Source organism: Urocitellus parryii, assembly GCF_045843805.1.
Source record: "Urocitellus parryii isolate mUroPar1 chromosome 10 unlocalized genomic scaffold, mUroPar1.hap1 SUPER_10_unloc_1, whole genome shotgun sequence".
Classification (NCBI taxonomy): domain Eukaryota; kingdom Metazoa; phylum Chordata; class Mammalia; order Rodentia; family Sciuridae; genus Urocitellus; species Urocitellus parryii.
The window spans coordinates 433756-459402 of NW_027551754.1; the positions used below are offsets into that span (position 1 = coordinate 433756).

Below are 25647 nucleotides of genomic sequence, written 5' to 3' on the forward strand. Positions count from 1 at the left end.
CTCCAGAGCACTTACATCTCTCCTGTGTCATTTTCATTTGGCTTGCTCATATTCTAGTTTTGACATCTCCTTATGACAAGACTGTGCATCCCTGGGTGGCAGAGATTGTTACAGCATCAACCGCAGATACTTCTTCACCTTATGCAATGAATCACTGACGCTGGACAAACCTGCCCAGTCAAGCTTCTTTACTAATTTTTTTTTCTCTCCTAGACTGCCAGGTGTCACTCTTGCCAGAAATAAAGTTGAATGGAGATGCAAATCTCTCACTCAGGCAAAGGCAATATCTAATTGAAACCACATTCCAGAGATGAAAATTATAGGAGAGGATTCCTTTCAAATGTGCTATGCCACCATTTCATTAGACATGGTTTATTTAATATTTTCACTAATCCAAGGAAACCCCTTTGAAATCACAAATTTTGTTTATCTTCCAGTCCTGAGAGAGTCATGTTCTTCTCATGTAGAGATATCTTGGTCACACAGATAGATCCTTGAGAATATTTAACATGTTTCTTGTCTCATCCATGAATCTTTAACACCCATAGATTATCCATGGCTCCACAAGGGTGGAACTCATATCAAACACTGGGCTTTTGTAAACATAATGAGAGTCCGTTGAGCAACAAGCCTGCCTCTTAAAATTGTCTGTAGTTTTTAAAATTAATATCAACTTGCAGTTTTTAATATATTAATGTCAGAATACCAAATTATATTTCTCTTTATATTTAAGAAATTATATGTATACATACATATATACAGAATATATGTATGTATGTGTGTTATTCTCTTCTACTTGGCCATGTATGTATGTGTGTTATTCTCTTCTACTTGGCCAACTTTAATTTAAAAATGCATGAAGTTGGAAGTGGGTCTTATCATTATATGGGAGTTATATGAGCTCATGTTGGCAATACTCTTGCAAAGTATAATTTTCAAAAAGTTAAAAGTCTTTTACCGTGTAATATGATGTATTAAGAACTATGTAATGTTATGAACGACCAATAAAAAAAAAAGTTAAAAGTCTTATTAAAAAGAAAAAAAACAAAAGTCAAAGATTCTACTTGACTGAATTAATGAGGTAATCAGGAAGATATTAAGCCTGGTTTAGGAGAAAGCCAAGGATCTCGAGGTTTAGAGTTGGTCAAAGACTTGCAGAAATAAATTTGCCAACAAATGCAAACCAATTTGCTTTTTCTAGAGAATATTTATAATTAGATATATCAAAGTAAACACAAACCAGTCTCACAAACTGCTCCTTCCCCAAAACCTGTCCATAATGTTTCAATCTGGGCTCTGGAGTCAGACTACTTGATTTCTGATCACAGTTCCACCATTTACTATGGGTGAGTGTGGGTAAATTACTTAACCTCTCTGTGCTTCAGATTTGCTCTTGTAAAACAAGATTGAGTATCTTTATGGTTTTGTTAAAAATTAAATGAGAATGCATAAAGCCTCAACAAATGCAAGTCATATTACTACTACTAAGAAAAGGTTTAGTAGGCTGCCAAAATTTTTATTCAGATATTGGCTTTGTGAAGACATTCAAATTGAACTCTGTGTTTAGCCCCTTGTCCAGTATGAGTAAAACAAAAGTGCAAGCTTTTATTTCTCCTGATTTGGGCAGTGGAAATGGGAATCTCTGGTGTATTCCAGGGTTCCACAAAACTTATGGATATAATCAGCACCAAGCAATGCTGCAAATGATGTCAAGAGCACTAAGGAATCCCCTGAACTCATTCTTGTGCTTCAAATGTTTCTGTAGTGGACACACACACAGACACACAGACACACACACACACAGACACACACACACACACACACACCCCTACCTATCTGGAAGAGGCTGAAATACAGAAGAAAAATATCTTTATTATGATAAAACATATATTCTTATTCTCTGAACTTAATGCACTGAGCTCAAAACCTTCCTGCCCAACACAATTTCCCTGAGCACCTTTATCTGGGAGTTTTGCTGAGGACTGTGTATGGAGATGAGTAAGACCTGTTTCCTCATTCTATAGTTTGTTAGAAAGACAGAAGACAGACAACCATGGAATAGCATGAAAAGAATATTATCAGAGCAAAATGCTTTAAAAGCAGTGGGTGCAGGGATGGCCATTTCACTGGGCAAGGACAACAATTCTGGATTCCAGAGGACATGAGTGCTGGAGCTAAGTCCTAAAGAATAAGATGGATAGTGAATGGAGTGGCTGGTGGGAGGAGAGGGTACTCCAGGAAGAGGAAGCTGATATACTAGTGGTCTCTACTTCAGATCTTTATACCACTCAACATTCTGCACCTCACTATCCTCTGGTACTTTAAAGCTAAAGCAAAAGGAAGCCTCCACCAAGAGCAAACTGCATATTCCACAGTACCTGTCACAGCAAACACTGTGCAAATTTCAAGGCATTTAACATGAGTTAATATTATTTATTCATATATTGTTTAGCAAACATATCACTAGAAAGTTTAAGACCAAACAACACTGAAGAACCAATCTTTAGCACTGAAAAGCTAACAGCTTTAAAACTAGATGCTTGCCAACCCCCGTTGTTTTTTTTTCCTCTACAAATTCAGAAAATTGAATTTTTTTTAATATTGAGAATTAAGCTTTCAAAAGAGTAGCTTCTTTTTCCAACCCCTTTAAAAAAATGAAAACATAGCATAATAAACACAACTTATTGTTTTCATGGCAAGAGAAAATAACACCTCTATTTTCCCTTTAGTTTCTTGCCTACAATCAACCACTGGACACATGAGTGCCTCTCAGCAAACAGCTGTTGTGTATTTTTTTTAAATCCCTAAATATAGTACCTTGATTTAGATTGAAGAGAAATTCAACTGTCTAAAATGGAGAAGAGAAATGTTATTACATTATTCTGGCTTCAATTCATCTACAAAATAGTTAGAATTAAGCCTTGTTAATTATAAAAAATATTTTTTTTCAAAATTATAACCTGTGCTAAATGAGGGATACTTTGTTAGACACTATCAGTGACACTGCTTTCAGTGAGACACTGATATAAATCTTTGTAAGTCTCTTCTTTTCCACCCCCTTAAATTTCTTCCTATTCCATATTTTGGCAGAGACACCAGCCAACACTCTTAGTTATAGTTACCATAACCACCACAAATAGAAAGAAATAGTAGACATTAATAGAAATTAAAAAGACTTGTTAATAGATACAAAAAGTAGATTTGTTCATTAAGCTCAAGAAAATATTAGTTCTGTTCAGAATTACTCCTGGCCATTCTAATTTATCTTTCACAAGACAGCAATGGAGAGAGGTATCTGTGACCAATGTTAAAAAAAAAAAAAAAAAAAAAAAAACACTTTAAGAACTAACACCTGGAGCTGTGGTTATACCTCAACAGTAGAGTACTTGCCTGGCATGTGTGAAAGCATTTGGTTTGATCCTCAGCACCACATAAAAATAAATAAATAAAATAAAGGTATTGTGTCCATCTACAACTGAAAAAATAAAAATAAAAATGACTAACACCTGAAAACAGGGCACACAGGTGCATGCCTATAATTTCAGCTGCTTGAGAGACAGAGGTAGTAGAATCATAAGTTCAAGGCCAACTTCTGCAACTAAGACCCTGCCCCCAAATAAAAAAAAAAATTAAAAGAACTGGGGATGTGGCTCAGTAGCCTAGCACCCCTGAGTTCAATCGCTGGCACTGCAAAAAAGCAAAAGAAAATAAGAAAAAAGTAAGACTTAGAATTTGCTGTCAAAGATTTTTTTCCACAGATTTCAACAAAGTAATGTACTTCAAACATCAGTTTTTCCTAGGTCCTCTTTTTTTAATCTTTATTTATTTATTTTTATATGGTGCTGAGGATCAAACCTAGTGCCTCATTTGTGTAAGGCAAGTGCTCCACCTGCTGAGTTACAACCCCAGCCCTCCTAGGTCCTCTTAATTCCACTCCTCACAAGTTAAGCACTGGTGCTCTATATTCTCCATGACCTTTACTTCCTCTATTACATTTATTAAACTGGAAGAAAAAGAACATAGGTTATGCAACTTAACTGCTTTTCTGTTTTAACTTATCTGTGCCTCAATATCATTTTATGTCTCAGGAAGGAACCAATTTAAATCATGATCTTCAAAAAAACATATTTTATGTATAAAAATTTAAAAATATGGCAAAAGAAATAATTAAAATTACATGCAGAGAGTAAATGAGAAAAGGAAGTAATGAAGAAAGAGCAAAAAGATTAATAAATAAAAAATAGAGAAAAATATACTATTTAAATGCTGGTTTTGGGCTGGGGTATAGCTCAGTGTGTGCTTTGCATGTGTAAGGCCCTGGCTTGATTACAAGCACCAAAGGGGAGGGGTGGGGGAAAACACTGGTTCTTTGAGGAGACAGATGAAAGTGGTAAACCTCTAGTTGGGCTGATGAGGGAAAAAAGAGGGAATATATATATTACCAATATCAGGAAAAAAAGGTGGTATCTCCATAGTTTGTAGAAATATGAAAAAATACGGTGAAATATTATGAAAAAATAGGAAATATTATGAAAAACTTTATGCCAATAAATCCATCAACCTAAATGTAGAGGACAAATTTCTAGAAAGATACCACCAAACTCACCTATAGAGAAAAACTGAATTGAATTTATTTTTTAAACCTTTATTTTTAAATAAAGGTTTATTTTTAAAAGCATTTGTAGTTTGAAAATTTTCCCTTAAATATTTTTTTTTCAGATTCAGATAGCTTCACTGGTAAATTCCAACACAAATATAGGAATATATATATATCAATTCTATGAGAAAACTGAAGAGGAGGAAATACTTCCTAACTTATTCTGAGGCCAGCATTAACCTGCTATCAAAGCCAGACAATGACATTAAAAGAGATTGTGACAAACCTCATGAACACAGATGCAAAAATCCTATATAAAATTGTGTGGGGAGGTTAGGGTTGTAAAAAGGGATAGAACTCAGGACTTCACACATGCTAAGCTAATGCTCTAAAGTGGCTAGGGTAATGCCAGATCCTCAGCCCTTTTTACTTTGATACAGGGTTTCACTGAGTTACCCAGCCTAGCCTTGAACTTGTGATCCTCGTGCCTCAGAGTAGCTGGGATTACAAGTGTATGCCACCACATCCAGCTCCCAACCAAAATTTTAATGAATTAAATCAAATAATATATACAAAGATCAATACCTCATGACTAAATGAGATTTAGGCTAATTTTGCAAAACTGGTTTGTCATTCAAAACACAATGCACATCACTATATTAGCAAACAAAAATTAAACAATTTTAATAGATTTACAAAAAGATTTAACAATCCAATACCTATTCTTAGTTCAAAAACAACAACAATAAAAAACTTAGGAATAGAACATTCTCATTCTGATAAAAAAAATCCACAAAAAAGCTACAGTTAACAGCAAACATAATAAGAAAAGATTAATTTTTTTAATATAAAGAACAAGACAAGGATGACCACTCCCCTCTTTTCTATCCAGCAATACCAGAGATTCTGCTTAGTTTAATAAGAAAAAAAGTGACATTCAAGAGAGAAAGCAAGAATTTAAACTGTCTTTATTTTTAAATGAGATTACCTATATAGAAAAATCCAATGAAATCTACACACAAAAAAACTACTGCAAGATGGTGAGATTGTCAAAGCTGTATGATATAAGAGCTAGATAAAAAACTGAATTGTCATTCTATGTCAATAATGAAAACTTTTACATTGAAATTTTTAAAAATACTATAACACCAAAATGTCAAATATTTAAGACAAATTTGAAAAAAAGATATGTAAGATTTCTTCTTTAAAAGATTGCTGAATGAAATTAAAGTAAATCTAAACAAATGGGAAGAAATAACATGTTCATTTGTTGGAAGGCTCAAAGCTGTTAAGAGGTCAATTCTCTCCAAGTTGATTCCTATATCCTATTCTTAAGAATCCCAGCAGGCTGTTTTGTATAAACAGGTAAGCTGATTATAAACCTCCAATGGATATGCAAAGGTCCCAGAACAGTCAAAATAACTTTGCAAGAAAAAAATCTGGAAGTCAAACACTATTACAAAGGTATAGTAATTCAGACAATGTGGTACTGATATAAAGATAAACAAGTAGATCATGGTACAAAATAGAGGCCTAAGTAGACCTGTGGATACAGAAAACTGATTTCAGTAATGGTACAAAGGCTATTCAGCAAAAAGACAATGTTCATTTTTAACAAATGGTGCTGGAACTAAATACCAATAAAAAAAAAACTTTGAACTTTGACCCCTACCTTCACCACACACCGAAATTAACTCAAAATGGGTCATTTACCTAAGTGTAAAACCTAAAACAATAAAACTCTTCAAGGGGACAGGAGCTAACCTCTGTGACTTGGGGTTAGGCAAAGAGTTCTTAGATATGATATCAAAAGTGCAATATATTAAAGAACAAATCATAAATTAAACTTCATCAAAATTAAGAACATCTGTTCTTTGAAAGACACTCATAGGGGAATGTAAAACATGACAGACTGGAACAAAATATCATAAATCTAATAATGAATTTGTATCCAGAATATAAAAAGAACTTTTAAAACTTAATAAATAAGAAAACAAATACTTCACTAAACAATAACATACAATATTTGATACTTTATCAAGGAATGCAAATAAGCACATGAAAATATGCTTGACACCATCAACAGCTAATAGGAAAATGCAAATTAAAATCACAATGAGGGGCTGGGGTTGTGACCCAATGGCACAGTGCTTGTCTTGCATGTATGAGGCACTGGGTTCAATCCTCAGCACTGCATAAAAATAAATAAATAAATAAAGATTTTGTATATGATCTACAACTAAAAAACAAATTTTAAAAAATCACAATGAAGTAATATTATGTACCTATCAGTGGACTAAAATTTAAAAAAGACTACCCCAGTAAGTATTTAAATTAGAGACTTGGAGAAACTGAATCCTCATTAACTGCTGGTAGAAATTTAAAAGGAAACAACAACTTAGAAAACAGTTTGCCAGTTTTAAAAATTAAAAAAAATATACCTACCACATGATCTACTCATCTCACTTCAGGGTATTTACCAAAGAAAAAAGAGAGGCTAAGTCCACACAAAGATCTGTAATTTAGGTGTTCAGCTAGGTTTTAGTTCTAAGAGCCAACACTGGAAACACCCAAATGGCTGTCAGTGGTAAATGGGCACATCCATACAATGGAATACTTTGAGCACTTAAAGGAATAAACTATTGATATCATCAGAAACAGAGATAGATATAAAAATAATTACACTGAGTGAAAGAAACCAAAAAAACAAAAAAAGAGTCCGTGTGATAGAATTCCATTTACACAAAACCCTAGAATAAGCAAACTAACCTACAGTGACAGCAGAGAGGGAGGTCAGTGGCTGCCTGGAGAAAGGGACAGAGAACCATGAGGATAGAAGTACAAGGAAATTTGGGGTGATGATGGATCTGTTTATTCTCCTTATTGTGATGATGGTTTCCTGGGTGTGCACATGTGTCAGAACTGATGAAATCATACACTTCAAACATGAAGTCTATTGGATGTGAATTAGACCTCAAAAAAAAAAAAACTGTCTTTCAAAAGAGCTAGCTGAATTTTATAATTTCTATTTTAAATTGTCCCTTTTCCATCAGCATACCAAAAATCTTTCACTGTAGCAAACTTACTCATGTAACTGCTCCAAATACACCTTTTTCCTTTGACCTTTATTCTATATAAACATGACTGTAAAAGAAAATTACTATTCGATAGAAAAGTGAACAAATTGGTCTCCCTGGATTGCACAGTTGTCTGTTTACTGACTTCAAATGAAATCTGAATGTTTAGCTAAACTGCCGGTACTGAAGGCTCAGTCACTGAATACTGAAAACATTACTTTTGAAAGCTGCCCTAAAGCAATTCTCTAATTCAAATAAATATTTACTGCACATGTGTTTTCTATATGGCACTGTTGAAAGTGCTGGATTTCATGCAAAATAGACAGTACCAAATTACAAAGTTATTCCATGTCTTCTTTTGAAATAATTTGTAATGTTTAGTAACACTTAAATCACATGACGAAAGAATAGCAATGGAAACAGGCCACAGCCTAGAACAGTGACTCTTCTAATTAAAGGTTAAAATTTCAATGACAACATGATTGAAGAACTGTATCCTAACAGCTTAGAATTCCAAAATGACATGTATCTCTCATATCTTAAGTGAACTCAAAAAAAGAGATTAAAAATTATTCAACACACAGCAAGTATGGAGTCTACCAGCTCTAAGAGGTCATTCTGGCTTAGAAATATAAAGGGATGTGAAGACAGACCGCAAATGATTTTTTAAAAATACCAATAACAAATAGGAAATTTTAAGTAAATATTCTAACAGCTGGTGTCAAATATAACACTCTAACAGCATATTCTTCATTACTGAGCTCAGCTAACTGGATCAAGAATGGAAATTACTATATCTTATAGAAGATACAACCTTAATTATTCATCATAAATATAACCATTCATAGCTCTGCCACAATATTCAATACATTTTACAACTTAGCAAGGATATCCATTTGAAAACCATCCACTATCTTTTTCCTTTGCAATTACACTACTCTTTAAGTTTGTTTCTCTAATAGAACCGAACACCTGCTCCATTTGTGTACAATGAATTGAAACATTTTCTACTGTCATGTATAACTGATTAGAACTAATGAATAATTTAAAAAGAAGAACCCAACAAACTCACGCCACGTCCACCAAAATCTATAAAAAATCAATTGTCAGCAATAACTGTGGATGGCATGTGCTTCGGATTACCTTAGAAAGTTACTCTTCTAAATTTTTTTCAGTTCTTCAGAAGTGCCATGTTTTGTGTTCTCAAAGGTACAATTTTCTTAAACCATAAGCTTTTAGTGAATTTTGACTGACATGATTACTCTGCACGTGTTCCAAACACATCATACCCAAATTCATATCTACATTAAACACTACTAATCCTGGGTGTTCCAGTAACCATAGAACCCAGACCATGAGCTCTACAAGCACAATATCCAAGTACTCTCATCTTCACTGAGAAACAATATCCACTAAACAAAAGATGAAAACAACCATAGTATTCAGTTACTGCATCTTCTATTTATTGATTTTTATAGTTTTCCAAATGAAAATGGTTTGCTTTAGGTAAATTGGTGAAAAAAAGCACAGATATTTATCTGCTCATAGTATCTCTCTGATACTGATTTTAATTAAAATTGTGAAATAACACCTGCTACAGCTTGAGTTCCATTGAAGCTAAGAGCCAATTTGTGGTTCCTTGTGATACCTGTGTTGTCAATTACTGCCCTCCTGTTGCATTTTACTTTGAAGAAAAACACTGTTTTATGGAGTAAGATCTACTTGTAATTTGTAATGTGCTTGGCACTGTGCTTACCAGTGGATATGCAGCAGCTATGCTCATCCTCAAAACAATGCTCTGATGGAGAATATTATAGACAGGTAGAGTTTCACTGACCTAAATATACTTGTCCAAGGTCACTGAGCTACTGCCCATTACTAACAGCACAGAGTATATCTTGAATCTTTTATCAAGAGGGCCCCAAATGGGACCACACCTGCCAGAGAATATGGATTCATCCTGCTGAGGGCCATTACCAAGTAGGTATGACGCATCAAAATCTCCTTGCCAGCGTACCCCATGCTGCTTAGGACATTCGATGGGACATTGCATGTATGCTTTAGTAAGATGACCCTGCTCAAGGTGATCGAGGGTGGATCCAGGTTTGAGGAAGTATCCTGCAGGTTTGAGGAAGTATCCCGGTCCTTGGGTTTAGGGTGTTCCCAGTTTAAGGCGTTTCCCGGTATAAGAATATGGGTTTTAGGGAAGTTGAGGTTGAAGATTATGGCTGCTGGGATTAGGGTGTTCCTGCTGCTTGTTCCCGTTGAGTTCTTGTGAGATTAAAACGGGATTTGGAAAAAGCCTCGTGGAGTAGGATTTGGGAACGGACATATTGGGAATTGCCCCTGAACACATGTGGAAGCTGGTGTGAGATCCGGAATAAAGAATTGCTGTTTGAACCTACAAAGCTGTGTGGTGGCTCATGATTCAGTGCCAGCCGAGACATTGGCACTTGGCATTTGGCATTTGGTGACCCGTACGCGGAACGTCTGAAATTTGGAGGTGAGTAAATTGCTCGCCCCTGAGGGAAGGCGAGAGAATGGGTGACCATTTCAAAAAACAATGTGTTCTTGTTTTGATTTATTTCGCTTTTGTTTCAAGTTGCCTGTCCCTAGAAATTTCTCAGGCAAACTGGGAAAAATGGTTGGCTCAAGGTTTGAAGTTTGTTAGCTCCGAGAAAGAGAAAATTGATACAGCGAATTTTTATTCAGTTTTTGTTTCATTCAGTTGCGGTTTTGTTTTGTGTTATCTTATTGGGTTGCGTTATCTTTATAGAAGATTAGAAATTAGTAAAAAAGGAACTGAAAAGTTGTTAAGTAAATTGTTAGAGATTCAGACCATGGAGAAAGACATTTTAGATCAAGGAAAAGAGAAGGTCTCTCGAGCTAGTCAGAGAGAGGAAGAAAATTTAAAGGAAAAGGGGTTATTAGGAAATAGGCCACAACAAAAGGCTGTTACTAACTCCGTTTTATTACCAGAGGGCGTAATTCAACCAACAACCCCACCGATGGAGACAGCTGAGTGGCCCTCAAACCCCGTCGTAGTTGATAGATGGGATCCTGAGACAGGACCTCAAAGATTAGCATGCCCTGTATTTGAACAGGTAGGAGGGCAGCGAATTCACCGTGCTTTAGAATTTAAAACAGTGAAGCAGTTAAAGGAGGCTGTAACAACCTATGGTCCTCAAGCCCCCTTCACGGTAAGCATGGTGGAGTCCATTACTAACTTGGACATGACGCCAGCAGATTGGGCTAGCATGTGTAAATCTGTGCTAAATGGAGGACAATATTTGTTATGGAAGGTTGCCAATGAGGAATTTTGCATGGAGACAGCTAGGCGAAATGCAGCAGCCGGTTACCCTCAAAGAAATCTAGAGATGCTGCTAGGAAAGGGACCTTATGAGGGTCAGCGGCAACAAATTGAATATGATCCTGCTGTATATGCACAGATTGCTGCAGACGCAGTTAGGGCATGGAAGACTTTACAAGGACATGGAGATTTACAAGGTCAGCTATCTAAGGTAATACAGAGACCTAATGAACCTTATGCTGACTTTGTAGATAGGCTTATTCAAACGGCCGCCAAATTTTTTGGTGACACAGAACAAACAATGCCATTAATAAAACAACTGGCTTATGACCAAGCAAATTGTTGCTGCAGAGAGGTTATTAGACCATGGAGACATGAAGATTTAAACACATAAATTATGTAGAGATGTTAATGAACAAGGGCAAGTCTTGGCGGCTGCAGTACAACAGGCTTTAGATGCCAGGCCAGAAACATGCTATAATTGTGAACAAACAGGACAATTTAAAAGGAGTTGCCCCATAAGAGGAGGTTTTAACAAAACTAAAAATCAAAGGAATAGAATACCGGGTATTTGCCCACGATGCCGTAGAGGGAGACATTGGGCTAATGAATGCCATTCTCAAACCTCCATAGAAGGTACTCCCTTAACAAAAAACGGACAAGGATCAGGTATTTACCCACGATATCGTGGAGAAAGGCATCAGGCTTCATTGCCAAAAAACGGACTGGGGGGCCCAATGCTCCGGGGCCCACAACCACAAATATACGGGGCAGTGGAGGAACCCAGCAACCCCATCAGGGTGGTGCCCAGGACACATTGTCCATTAAATCCCTCATCAGACAAACCCGAGGGAGCGCAGGGTTGGACATCTGCACCTCTGCCAGAGCAGTATTAACTCCAGAGATGGGAGTTCAAATCATTCCTACAGGAATAAAAGGACCTCTTCCCCAAGGAACAGTAGGCTTATTATTGGGACGTAGTTCATCTACATTAAAAGGACTTATGATAAGTCCTGGGGTAATTGATCCCGATTATGTATGTTAAATAAAAATTATAGCTAGTTCTCCAGGAGGTATATCAGTAATTTCACCTGGAGATAGAATAGCACAGTTGTTAATAGTACCCAGCCTACATAATAAGTTCTCTAGTCTTAATGTAGAAAGAGGTTCCAGGGGATTAGGCTCCACAGGTGTAGATTGGGCTATGTTGTCTTTAAATTTAGATTCTCGCCCAATGCTAAAACTAAATATTCAGGGTCGTGAGTTTAATGGCCTGCTGGACACAGGTGCTGACCTTAGCATCATATCTCTTCAAGAATGGCCAAAACATTGGCCATTACAGCAAGCCACTCAAACGCTTCGAGGCCTAGGAGTGGCGACTAATCCCCATAGAAGTGCTATGGTATTAGATTGGAAGGATCCTGAAGGATGTGAAGGAACTATACAGCCATATGTTTTGGATCACCTTCCTATTAATTTATGGGGACGAAATGCCCTAGATCAACTAGGTTTGATGTTAACAAATAACATCAATCCTAATGCGCCCACTACTAGGGCTAGACAAGGTATCAGGAAAGAAAAAAGTTTAGGAAAACAAGAATAAGGTATAGCAGCACAAATTCAAATAGATCAAGGAACAGACAGACATGGGTTGGATTTTCAGAAAGGGCCACTGAGACAATTAAAATTACTTGGAAATCAGAAAGACCAGTGTGGGTTCCTCAGTGGTCCCTGACTAAAGAAAAGATACAAGTAGCCCATGATCTGGTCAAACAACAATTAGCGGAAGGACATTTACAACCTTCTGTATCTCCCCATAATACTCCCATTTTTGTCATCAAAAAGAAATCGGGTAAATGGAGATTATTACAAGATTTAAGAGCAATTAATAATGAGATGGTTATTATGGGACCTGCTCAATCAGGGATTCCTCAATTGTCTGCTTTACCAAAAACGTGGCATGTTTTAGCTATAGACATTAAAGATTGCTTTTTTTCTATTCCAATTCATCCCGAGGATAGTCCACGTTTTGCATTTACTATCCCTGCATTAAATCATGAAGGTCCTGATGAGAGATATGAATGGAAAGTACTCCCTCAAGGTATGGCTAACAGTCCGACTATGTGTCAAATATATGTTAATAAAGCAATCCAGCCACTTAGAAATCAAAATCCTGAACTAAAAATATTTCACTATATGGATGATGTATTATTAGCACATAAAGATAAAAACACATTGCTGGAATGTTATGCCACACTTACAAACTTGTTAAAAAATTATAATCTAGAGATAGGAATAGATAAGGTACAATTAAATTTTCTAATTAATTATTTAGGAGTTCTATTATCCTCAACCATGGTCCGTCCACCTAAAATTCAAATACGAGTAGATCAACTCAAATCACTTAACGACTTTCAAAAGTTATTGGGAGATATAAATTGGATAAGGCCTTATCTAGGCATACCAACAGGAGAGTTGGGACCTTTATTTGATATTATAAAAGGTCCATCAGATCCAAATTCACCCCGAATGTTAACTCCTAAAGCTAGAAAGGCATTAAAAATTATTGAAACATATATGGAAAATATGCATTTAGATAGAATTAATATAAGTTTGCCTTTATTATTTATTGTATTACCAACAAAAAATATTCCTACAGGAGTATTTTGGCAGGAAGGTCCATTATTGTGGATACATTTATCTTACTCTCCTAACACTATTCTTACTAGGTATCCTGAGGCTGTAGGACAATTAATACTGAAAGGAATAAAAGCAGCAAAGGGAGTGTTTGGAATTTCTCCCAATAAAATTATTACTCCATATACTATGGAGCAAATTGATGAGTTAGCTAATGAGTTAAATACATGGGCAATAATCATGTGTAAATCAAATGTTTCACTTGATAATCATTTACCTTCTAATCCTTTGTTGTCTTTTTGGTCTAAGCATCCTGTAGTTTTTCCTAAAATGACAAGAAAAACACCTATCGTGAATGCTCCAAATATATTCACTGATGGGTCTAATAATGGTACAGCTGCAGTAGTTACCCCTGATCAAACTTTTATATTTTTAGTTCCCAAACAATCAGCTCAAAAGGTAGAGCTTAATGCAGTATTACAAGCGTTTGTGATGTTCAAAGATTCTGTATTTAATTTATTTTCTGATAGTCAGTATATAGTTAATGCTATAATATCCCTTGAAGATGCTGGTATGATTTCCCCTTCCTCTACTGTTTTCTCTTTGTTTTCCACTATACAAAGTCTAATCTGGGATAGAAAAGATCCATTCTTTATAGGACATATCAGGGCACATACAGGATTGCCTGGAGCCCTTAGTTTGGGCAATGATTTAGCAGATAAAACTACACATGGTATACATATTTTTTCTACTGTAGAAGAAGCTACAAATTTTCATAAAAGGTTCCATGTCAATGCTAATACTTTACAAAATCGTTTTAAAATAACTAAGGAACAAGCCAGGCATATAATAAAACAATGTCAAAATTGTGTGACCTTTTTACCACAAGTTAATCTTGGAGTCAATCCTAGAGGACTGATACCTAACCATATTTGGCAGATGGACGTCACACACTTGCCAGAATTTGGAAAATTAAAATATTTACATGTTACAGTTGATACTTCTAAATCATAAGACTAATATTTCCAAAAACCCAAGTACCTTTTTCTGTTTCCTGAATTTTTAAGGCTCAAGATAGCCTGCTTTTAATATGACATTATAATTAAGGTTCATTGGCTAATATAGAATCCCAAATAGGTGACTTGGTTAGAAAACTAAGTCATTTTAGTGGACACCTCATGTCTGCATGAGGTGGGGTGGTTTAATTCAGCAATAAATTATTTGAATATCTGTATTTGTTGTTGGGGTTGGCTATAAACAGATCATTCAAATACTGTAAAAAATTCTTTATAGCTAACACTTTAGATATACTTGTATTAAAATAATTATGAAATTTTTCAAATCTCTGATGTAAGACAACTCAGGAAAAATATATGGCTACTTTTGTATTGAAGTCCTCCCACACAAAAGCAGTAATTATGAATTCTTTATCAAAGGAATGAAAAGGAACATATCTCTTGAATTTTGTACTTTGAAACAATCATAGTTACATGGCATTGCCATTAACAAGTTTTACAGATTAAGTACCATGGAATGAATATCTGAAACAATGTTATGTTTAGATCTCAGATCCTGCCTAAATTAGTATCCATCAATGTTTTTATTTTTATTATAATTTATTTTTTTAAACAAAAAAAAAAATTTTGATATTGTTTTCTTTTATAAACTGTAAACATTACCTAACAGCATAAATGACATTGGATGCTTCCTTGAGACAATATTCTTAAAAAAAAAAGGATGTGTACGTTTCTGAAAACAGTCAGCAAACATATTTGTAGCTCAACTCAAATACAAAACATTTATTTCCACACAGATGATCAAATTAACTACATCTACAGTGGAAATATTTTTTGTTTGCAACTGAAATAAATTTTCTGGTTGTCAGAACATTTCTAAATAAAGGTACTTGATTTGGTGAATATATGCCTATGTAGACATACACTCAAAGTAATTTAAATTAATGTATAGACTTATTAGAAAATAAAAATAAAAACTTCTAATTACTTGCTTACTTCACAAAAAAACTGATACAAAGATTTATATTGATTACCTATTTTAATCATAATTTTTATTAAAATGAGAAGCAGAAAATCTGAAGCATAGAGAAGTCAAAATTTTTTTCACAATTTTACAAATAAGACTATATATTATACTTGTGTTTTATCCAGCCACAGGCAACAACAACCAATGATTTAAAAAGTGTCACAAAACAAGAGTATATATATATATATATATATATATATATATATATATATGTATGTATAATAAAAAAACTAAAAACAGGTAGCCCAGGACCAGGACAGCAGCTGAGGCATGGCTGTGGAGAATCCTGCCTTGCCCTACTTCTGCTCCACTCCACCTGGCCTATCCACATGCTCACTTCTGTATAATTCTGGAGGGTTACCACACCTAGAAGCATCTCACCTAGAAACAATTTAATAAAACTCAGCCAGAAAATGGAGGAGGAAAACACAGGCCACAAATCATCAGGTTGAAGGCAAGCCAGGAAACTGAGGGATGTGTCTGTCATAATTTTCTTAGATGAGGGTAAGCAAACAGGTTCCACAAAGAACAAAACAGCAAACAGCTAGGATTTGCAGGCTCTATGATCTCTTCCACTTACCCAACTCTAACCATAGAGCTGGAAAAGAAGCAAAGCCAAGATGTAAAGAATCAGTAATGCTGTCCAAAAAAACTTTAAGTGAAGAAACACAAGACAGGAAGAGGGTGGTGGCACTGGTAAATTTGCCTATTTGGCAGTAGTTTGAGTAGAAAATGAGTAGAAATATTAGCGGTATTAGTACTGTAGTAGTAATTTTGGTTTGCACCTGGGATGGGTTGATTTACAGTGCTGTTCTGGTAAAAATATTACAGTCTTATAGAAAAGCAGAGGATTCAAGATATGGATCAGCAGTGAGATACATGTGCTTTGTAATTGAGGCAGAGGCAGGATACAAATTGAAGCCTGTGAGACTCTAGCCTGTGCTTTCAGTCATGGCTTTATTGCCTCTAGAAAGTTCACATCAGGATCCAGGCATTTGGAACCAAGAAGCTTGTTGACCTGTCATCTAATAAGACATGATGAGATTCCACAGAAGAAAACAAAGTTATGGAAGGTTATGAGACTTTCTACAAATCATAATTGTTGAAAAGAAAGAATAAATGTGTCTCTTGCTTTTCCTGCACCACTACTATACCTGCTTCCAATAATAACTGAAGAAAAGTTGGCATCTACAGAGCACTCATAAAATGTCATTGTCTCAATTATTCTTCAAACCACCCTTATGATAGAGATACAACTGACTTCTCTGTTCTCATGCTACATTTAACAACTAATGCCAAAAATAATGAATTATTTGCCAAAGATTATACATACAAGAGGAGGTAGAGCTAAGGCATGAACACTGGTATGGTGTCTGAGGCCAGGCTCTGCACCACCAGAGTGTACAGACCACAGCTTCCTTTTCACTTCAGTGCTCTTTGGGGCCCTGAGAAAGCACATCACATCTTTAAAAAATACTCAGAATCCTCTACATTTTGACAAAGTACTAATATGCTGAACATGGTGTGTCCAGCATCAAACAGAAATTAAGCAGTAGCTGTGCTGTCACCACAATAAGTATCTATGGTATCAAGGCTCTTAATACACTGCCTGACCAGTAACAGCTACAAAGAGTTTCTAGGGGAGTTTCCTTCTGGAAACAATCCAGACTTTGAGAATAAAACATTTTTTCTTACTTTTTATAGATGTAGATGGACAGAATGTGTTTATTTTATTGCTTATTTATGTATGTCATGCTAAGGATCAAACCCAGTGCCCCACACATATTAGGCAAACTATTTTGCCACTAAGCCACCCACCTAACCTGGAAATAAAACCTTTTCTAATACTGTTAGCAGCTTTCACATTTCTTTTCCCATTCCCTGTATCTAAGCTCTTGCAATAACTAGAGATTCATAGGTTTTTTAAAGAAATGATAATCTACATATGATGCATCCCCTTTCGAAAATTTCCTGAAATGGTAACAGTCTGAAAAATCACAACTGGACACCTGACCAGAATGCTGCTGTGAAACAGTCAAGGCAGAGTATTTCCATGGCCACAAAGATCCATTGGGCTGTCCTTCTCTGATCCACTCACCTTTGGCCCTCCCCTACCTCACTAACCCCCAACAGTCTGTCATTTTCTAATTTTAATAATGTTATATAAGTGGAATATGTAGTAAGTTCTGCTTTAGAGATAGTGTCACATTACTGAGGAAACTACTTTCAAAATAAATTCAGTTCTGTTCACAAAATATTTCAGCCTCACTTAGCATTGAACTTTCCATAGTTCCTTGGAAATATAGAAACTTTGAAAGTAGTAATGAAAAGACAAATACAACAGAGCAACTTATATAATCCCAGGAATAGTAAACAAGAAGGGTGGCCAACCACCTTAATTTTCCCAGGGACTAAATATATATATATATATATATATATATATATATATATATATATATATATATATATATAAACCACTAAAACAGGGACAATCTAAGGCAAACTAAACTGATCTAGTTACTCTACACTCACATGTTCATACTCTAGACTTATGGTCTAAATGGTCTCTCTCTCTTCAATATATCTTTTTTTTTTTAAGAGAGAGAGAGAGAGAAGAGAAGAGAGAGAATTTTTTAATATTTATTTTTAATTTTCGGCGGACACAACATCTTTGTTTGTATGTGGTGCTGAGGATCGAACCCAGGCCTTACGCATGCCAAGCAAGCGCGCTACCGCTTGAGCCACATCCCAGCACCATTCTTTTCTCAGAATAACAAGAAAGAAGATCTGGATCACCAGTTCCTTCTCTGTCTGCTAAAACAGGGTCTTGAATGACAGACAGAATCTTTGAAGGGTTGTCCACAGGATGGGTTTTACTTTCAGGATTAATGTGTAAGGTGAGAAAAGGAAGCAAAGAGAAGATGTGCTCTTCACTTCCAGTTTTATACCAAGAATCAAACCAAGAATTTTCTGTAAAAAGAACAATGTCATTTGAGAAGCACTGTGAGAAATTTGGATAGTACCTTTAAAACCTGCATAACTAGCCTGCAGGGAGGCATGCACAGCCTGGTAGAGTCCCAGTTGCAGCCATGTGTCCCACTGCATCCCCAGGAGCTGCCGCTCACTGTCGCTCACCTCTGCTCCTTTCTCTGCTACTCCTCTGGGCTGAGACCATGTGCTTCCCCAGGCCGCTTCTGGCGCAGCTCCCCAGGCTTCCCCAGGGCACGGACCTGGAAAGACATATGGCCCTCGGTCAGGGACGGCGAGCCCACGATGGCTCTGCTCCTAGCAGTCCTGGTGGCCCTGCTGGCGCCCTGGGTGGGCCGAGGTGGTGCCTCCGCAACCACCTCACGCAACAGCACACTGGAGGTCGAGCTGGAGCACCGCTGGGAGAGCCTGGGGCGCCTTGCTGGTAGCCTCACAGCAGATGGAGGCTGCCATCCAGAACACGCCGGCGATTGCCAGCTGGGCATCAAGCAGCCGCAAAGGCTGTACTACAACGTGGACATTGGCTTCCACCTCCAGGTGCTCCCAGACTTTGCATTGGCGGCATGCAGGGGACACGACCTACAGTCTGCTGGAGCTCTCCCCAGTGGAGCGGGGCATCTTGAGCATCTTCGGAGTGGCCAGCAGATTATTCCTCAATGGGAAAGATCAATATTTCATCACTATACTCAGAAGAGCACATATTTAAAACTCATAAATTATTTATTTCTGGATTTTTTTCATGCAACAACTTAGAACTGCAGCTGACCTAGTAACTAAAATTATGGAAAGGAAACTGAATAAGAGGGATCTCCTGTAATAAGAAAAAAAGAAAAAGAAGGAAAGAAAGAAAAGTTATAGTGCTCTTTCTATTACCCGGGTATTACTTTAGGTCCAAAGATTTACACATTTTTACACATTTTCAACAGGTTATCGTACAGCAATCCTGACTCAGGCATTATTATTATGCCATTTTTACAGAAAAGTAAAGAAAAATCCTGAGCCGCTGAGTAGTGTGCTCAAGATATTTCCTCTTTTCAATGTTTAACTATTATATATTCCTAAATATGTTAATAGTAAGAACAGAAATTGTACTAAATAAAGGATGTTTTCTATTAAAAATTCAGACATTTTTAAAATTATAATTACTAAATGCTTTTCAAAAATTACATGACTGACAATATTCTTAATTCATCACAAAATCAAAGAAATTATTAATATGTACCTAGGGCATTTATAATTTATTCAAATTCATAAACAGTCTAGTAGCTGAAGGCCATGCACTAAATAACTAGGGAGTTCACTAACAAAGAAGGATCAGAGATCAGCCAAAGGCAGGTTGCCAATGTCTCCTTTCACTTCAAATTGAATTGACACAAGTACTTTTCACATTCATTTCTACAGACAAAATTCTTAAATGTAGCTATAATTTGAATAAGTAACTTCAGTCCAAACATGGAAGCTTCTATCCAGACTGAAATTAAGAAAAAAAGTTAATAAAATTATCAGGAGTGAATTAATTTTCCAAAGTTCTTGGCATGATATAGATTTCAAAATAGAATGTCAAATTCTAAAAAGCACTGGTATATGATAATTTAGAGCACTAAATTATGCAATAATGGTATCTCAATGATTTTTATAGCATCAAAGGTAGGTGTTAAAAAGACAATGAACACAGACTTCATATAGGTGAGATTCTAAATACCAAACATTACTCAGCATAAGTCATTCTCACAACAGCTTCATGCATTAAGGTATAGACTCCAATTATAAAAATATACACATTGTACATATCACCAGAGGACATAATTTATTTCTCAAATTAAATAATTTATTTCTTCTAGTAATGAATGGGCAAGTCTAAACTGAAAGAAAGATTCATGCTGTCAAAGATAAATAAGTTCTAAGAATTCCTCCTAATTTATAATCTTCCAAAGTAAAACAGTATAGTTTTGTGAGCAGGCATTTAAACTAAGCTCTAAATCATAAAGAATAATTATCCTGGGTAAAGAATGAACTAGTGCTGCTAGAGTTGTCTGATCCTAAATTTTCTAATTTCACAGCACATTTTTCCCAAGGGGCTTTCCAATTAATGATTGTGGTGAGATTGAAGCTGAACCTTTTCCCAACCAGGCTGTTGAGCTGAGTCTGGTATAAGCATTTTTTTGCATATTTATTAGTTATATATCTTTTTTATTCATTTTAATTAGTTACACATAACAGTACAATGACCTTGACATATCAAATATTTGAATCAGATGGGATATAATTTTTAATTTTTCTAAGTATACAGGTTGCAGAATCACATTGATCATGCAAGCACGTATATACACACAGTAATAATAATGTCTGATTCGTTCTACTGTCCTTCCTATCTTCCCAAACCCTCCCCTCCCCTCCCCTCCCATTACTTCTCCCTATCTAATCTAGGGTAACTCTATTCTTTTTTTTTCCTCACATCTTTATACATGTATTTTGTATAACAATGAGGGAAACTATAAAGACAGGCTTGCCCACCCATTGCTCTCTGCATCTCACTTTTCTAGCTAATGCCTCCCCTACTCTGCCTCTGCCTTTCTCATCTCTTATTTACTAATTTTGTACAGAATTCACTTCTTATTGAGACAAGACTCCTAAGCAAGAGTGGAATCAGCTAAAAAGGCTGCTTTCTGTTGGCCGAATGTCACCAACCTCTCCTGATGCCTCCTTCCAATCTGCACTCTTTTGGAATTTTATCTCTGTCTTTCTCCAAATATGGCAGAATCTCAGAGCTTGTATCTTTAAATCTGAAGCTTAATTTTGCTATATATAAAGAACTTGGTTGAAATTCACTTTCTTTTAGAGCTTGATATATGTTATTTCAGGACCTCCTGGCATTGAGGGTTGGGGTTGAGAAATCAGCTGAAATCTAAATTGGTTTACCCCTATATGTAATTTTTTTCTTGCAGCCTTTAAAATTCTATTCTTAATCTGTTGGTTATTCACTATTATTATAATGTGTCTTGGGGAGGTTTTGCTGTAATTTTGTTCATCTGAGATCCTGTAAGGCTCTTGTAGTTGATTTTCCATTAATTCTTTAGATTTGGAAAATTTTCTGATATTCTTATTTTTTAAAAGGTTATGCATTACTTTGGTTTGTATCTTCAAGACTTCATCTATTTTGGTCTTTTCATGTTATCTCATATTTCTTACAATTTCTGTTCATAATTTTTTTTTACCATCTTCTTGGTGTGGTTGGTTTCATATTTAAGAGTATCTATTTTGTCTTCATTGCCTGTAGTTTTTTTTTTTTTTTCTTCTAAGTGGTCCAGTCGGATAATGATATTTTTCATTGAAATTTTAATTTTGTTTACTGTTGTCTTCATTTGAAGATTTTTGTTTGATGTTTTCCATAATCTCTGCCTCTTTATTGATGTGATATTTTACTTATTGTATTTCCTCTACTTTATCATACTTCATTTCAAAGTTCAGCCAAATTATGTATCTTCTAAATTCCTTTCTGATATTTCTTCTACTCTATCATTTATAGATTCCATTGTTGAAAGTTGCTGGTTTTTTGAGGCATTTTGATCTCTTGATTTTCATGTTGTTTGTGTTTTTTCCCCACATAGAATTATGACTCTTGGACAGTTGTTTCTACCCTGTAGTCTTACAGTGTCCATGAATTTTCCCAGTACCTCACATTTAAGGGGAAGACAACTATTAATAGCACCCAATGCAAACAATATACACCTTTAATCCTAATAGCTCCTATTAAAGCAGCCACAGTTTGTCACAATAAACAGAAATGATGTATTAAATTATTGTCTACAATATAAATAGTAAGTTTGCTAAAAGGGTTCACAATTTATAATGAAGGACAATGAGAGAACAGAAGTACTATAAGATGTGGTGTTTTTAAGGGAGAAAGAGAGAATATAGAGGTAAAAGTGAAAAAAAATAGAGGTTTGTTTTTAGTATGAGAGAAGTGAGAAAGAGAAACCAGAAAGATAGGTGAGAAAAAAAATATAAAGATTTAGGGGAAAAATATAATATATATATATAAAATCTCATATTTATGGGTACGCTAGTGGTCACCATCTGAATTTTTTTGGTCTAAATCTTTTTTTTTTTTTATGGCTGAAGGTTCTGACTTTATTTATTTTTTTTTATTGTTGGTCGTTCAAAACATTACATAGTTCTTAATACATCATATTTCACAGTTTGATTCAAGTGGGTTATGAACTCCCAATTTTACCCCGTATACAGATTGCTGTATCACATCAGTTACCCTTCCATTGATTGACAAATTGCCTTTCTAGTGTCTGATGTATTCTGCTGTCTGTCCTATTCTCTACTATCCCCCCTCCCCTCCCCTCCCCTCCCCTTTTCTCTCTCTACCCCTTCTACTGTAAATCATTTCTTCGATTTGTATTATCTTGTCTTACCCCTCCTTTCCTCTTATATGTCATTTTGTATAACCCTGAGGATCGCCTTCCATTTCCATGCGGTTTCCCTTCTCACTCCCTTTCCCTTCCACCTCTCATCCCTGTTTAATGTAAATCTTCTTCTCAAACTTTCGTCCCTACCCTGTCCTTGTTTACTACCCTTATATCAAAGGGGTCATTTGGTATTTATTTTTTAAAGATTGACTAGCTTCACTTAGCATAATCTGCTCTAATGCCATCCATTTCCCTCCAAATTCTATGATTTTGTCATTTCTTAATGCAGAGTAATACTCCATTGTGTATAAATGCCACAATTTTTTTTATCCATTCATCTATTGAAGGGCATCTAGGCTGATTCCACAATCTTGCTATCATGAATTGTGCTGCTATGAACATCGATGTAGCAGTGTCCCTGTAGCATGCTCTTATTAGGTCTTTAGGGAATAGACCGAGAAGGGGAATAGCTGGGTCAAATGGTGGTTCCATTCCCAGCTTTCCAAGAAATCTCCATACTGCTTTCCAAATTGGCTGCACCAATTTGCAGTCCCACCAGCAATGAACAAGAGTGCCCTTTTCCCCGCATCCTCTCCAGCACTTATTGTTGTTTGACTTTCTAATGGCTGCCAATCTTACTGGGGTGAGATGGTATCTTAGGGTAGTTTTGATTTGCATTTCTCTGACTGCTAGCGATGGTGAGCATTTTTTCATGTACTTGTTGATTGATTGTATGTCCTCCTCTGAGAAGTGTCTGTTCAGGTCCTTGGCCCATTTATTGATTGGGTTATTTGTTATCTTATTGTCTAATTTTTTGAGTTCTTTGTATATTCTGGTTATTAGGGCTCTATCTGAAGTGTGTGGAGTAAAGATTTGTTCCCAGGATGTAGGCTCCCTGTTTATCTCTCTTATTGTTTCTTTTGCTGAGAAAAAACTTTTTAGTTTGAGTAAGTCCCATTTGTTGATTCTAGTTGTTAACTTTTGCGCTATGGGTGTCCTATTGAGGAATTTGGAGCCCGATCCCACAGTATGTAGATCATACCCTACTTTTTCTTCTATCAGATGCCGTGTCTCTGATTTAATATCAAGCTCCTTGATCCATTTTGAGTTAACTTTTGTGCATGGGGAGAGATAGGGATTCAGATTCATTTTGATGCAGATGGATTTCCAGTTTTCCCAGCACCATTTGTTGAAGATGCTATCCTTCCTCCATTGCATGCTTTTAGCCCCTTTATCAAATATAAGATAGTTGTAGTTTTGTGGGTTGGTTACTGTGTCCTCTATTCTGTACCATTGGTCCACCCGCCTGTTTTGGTACCAGTACCATGCTGTTTTAGTTACTATTGCTCTGTAGTATAGTTTGAAGTCTGGTATCGCTATACCGCCTGATTCACATTTCCTGCTTAGCATTGTTTTTGCTATTCTGGGTCTTTTATTATTCCATATGAATTTCATGATTCTTTTATCTATTTCTACAAGAAATGCTGCTGGGATTTTGATTGGCATTGCATTAAAATTATAGAGAACTTTTGGTAATATCGCCATCGGGGCCTTCGATAGCTCATTTGGTAGAGCGGAGGACTGTAGTGGAAATCCTGGTCTAAATCTTTATATATTTTTCTCTTTATATATTTTTCCTGTTAATAAATGTATGTATATATACATATATATATGCATATACATATATATGCATATATATATGTATATATACATACATTTATTAACAGGAACCAGTGGAATGTGACCAATGGAAATATATATATTATATTATATTATATATATATATATATATATATATATATATATATCAAAACTTTAATATAATATTAAGACATCCCATTCCTCAATAAATTAATAAATTTTAAAAAACTGAATTCAAACATAATAGAAAAAAAGAGAAAAGAAAAAAGAAAAAAAAAGAAAAAAACCCAAAGATAATAGAAAAATGAGGAAGGGGAAGGAAAGTCTCAATTGAAAATTAAATGATGTCTTCTATTGGTTTTCAAAATTTTTATCAATATTTCTTCTTAACCAATAGATAGAATTTTCTAAAGTTTTATGGTGGCTTCATTCTGGTGGGTTCCAGACCAGTTAGTTGTGTGAGCTAATAGCAAGGTGCTCTTACATCCTCTTCTAGGCTTTACACGCATTGCAGACAGCCCTTTCTCTCCCCAATCAGTTCAAGACTCACTGAGCTGGAGAGAGCCTGGGTTTCTCCAGCTTGTTCAACCTGAGCTCTCCCTGAGGAACTGCCCCTTGTCTCTGGCTTTCCACAGCTTTCCAAACTCAAACTGGCCTACACGAACCTAGCTGCAATCTGATTAACCTGTGTTTCAGCTTCCCCAGACTCTGCTTTACTGCAGTTGAAGATTTCAATGCCATTTCATTTTGCAGAGAGGCAACAAGAAATGCACTTACACTAAGGAATGACCCTGCAAAGAGCCATCCAGATGGTGGCCACTAGCACACCCCGCAGAAAGACCTCAGGCGTAACCAGACCCACAAGTAGCACACCAATATATCTCCAGGCCCTGGCCAGTGTCCCCAGACTTAGGTGGCCATGTCTCAAGATGGTGC

The 25647-nt window shown here is 35.9% G+C and overlaps 2 pseudogenes; one reads left to right on the plus strand and one right to left on the minus strand.

Moving 5' to 3' along the window:
• LOC113177662 (uncharacterized) overlaps positions 1-25647 on the minus strand; it is a 147047-nt pseudogene that overhangs the window by 70724 nt on the left and 50676 nt on the right.
• On the plus strand, positions 18722-19358 carry LOC113176794 (fibroblast growth factor 4 pseudogene; annotated as a pseudogene).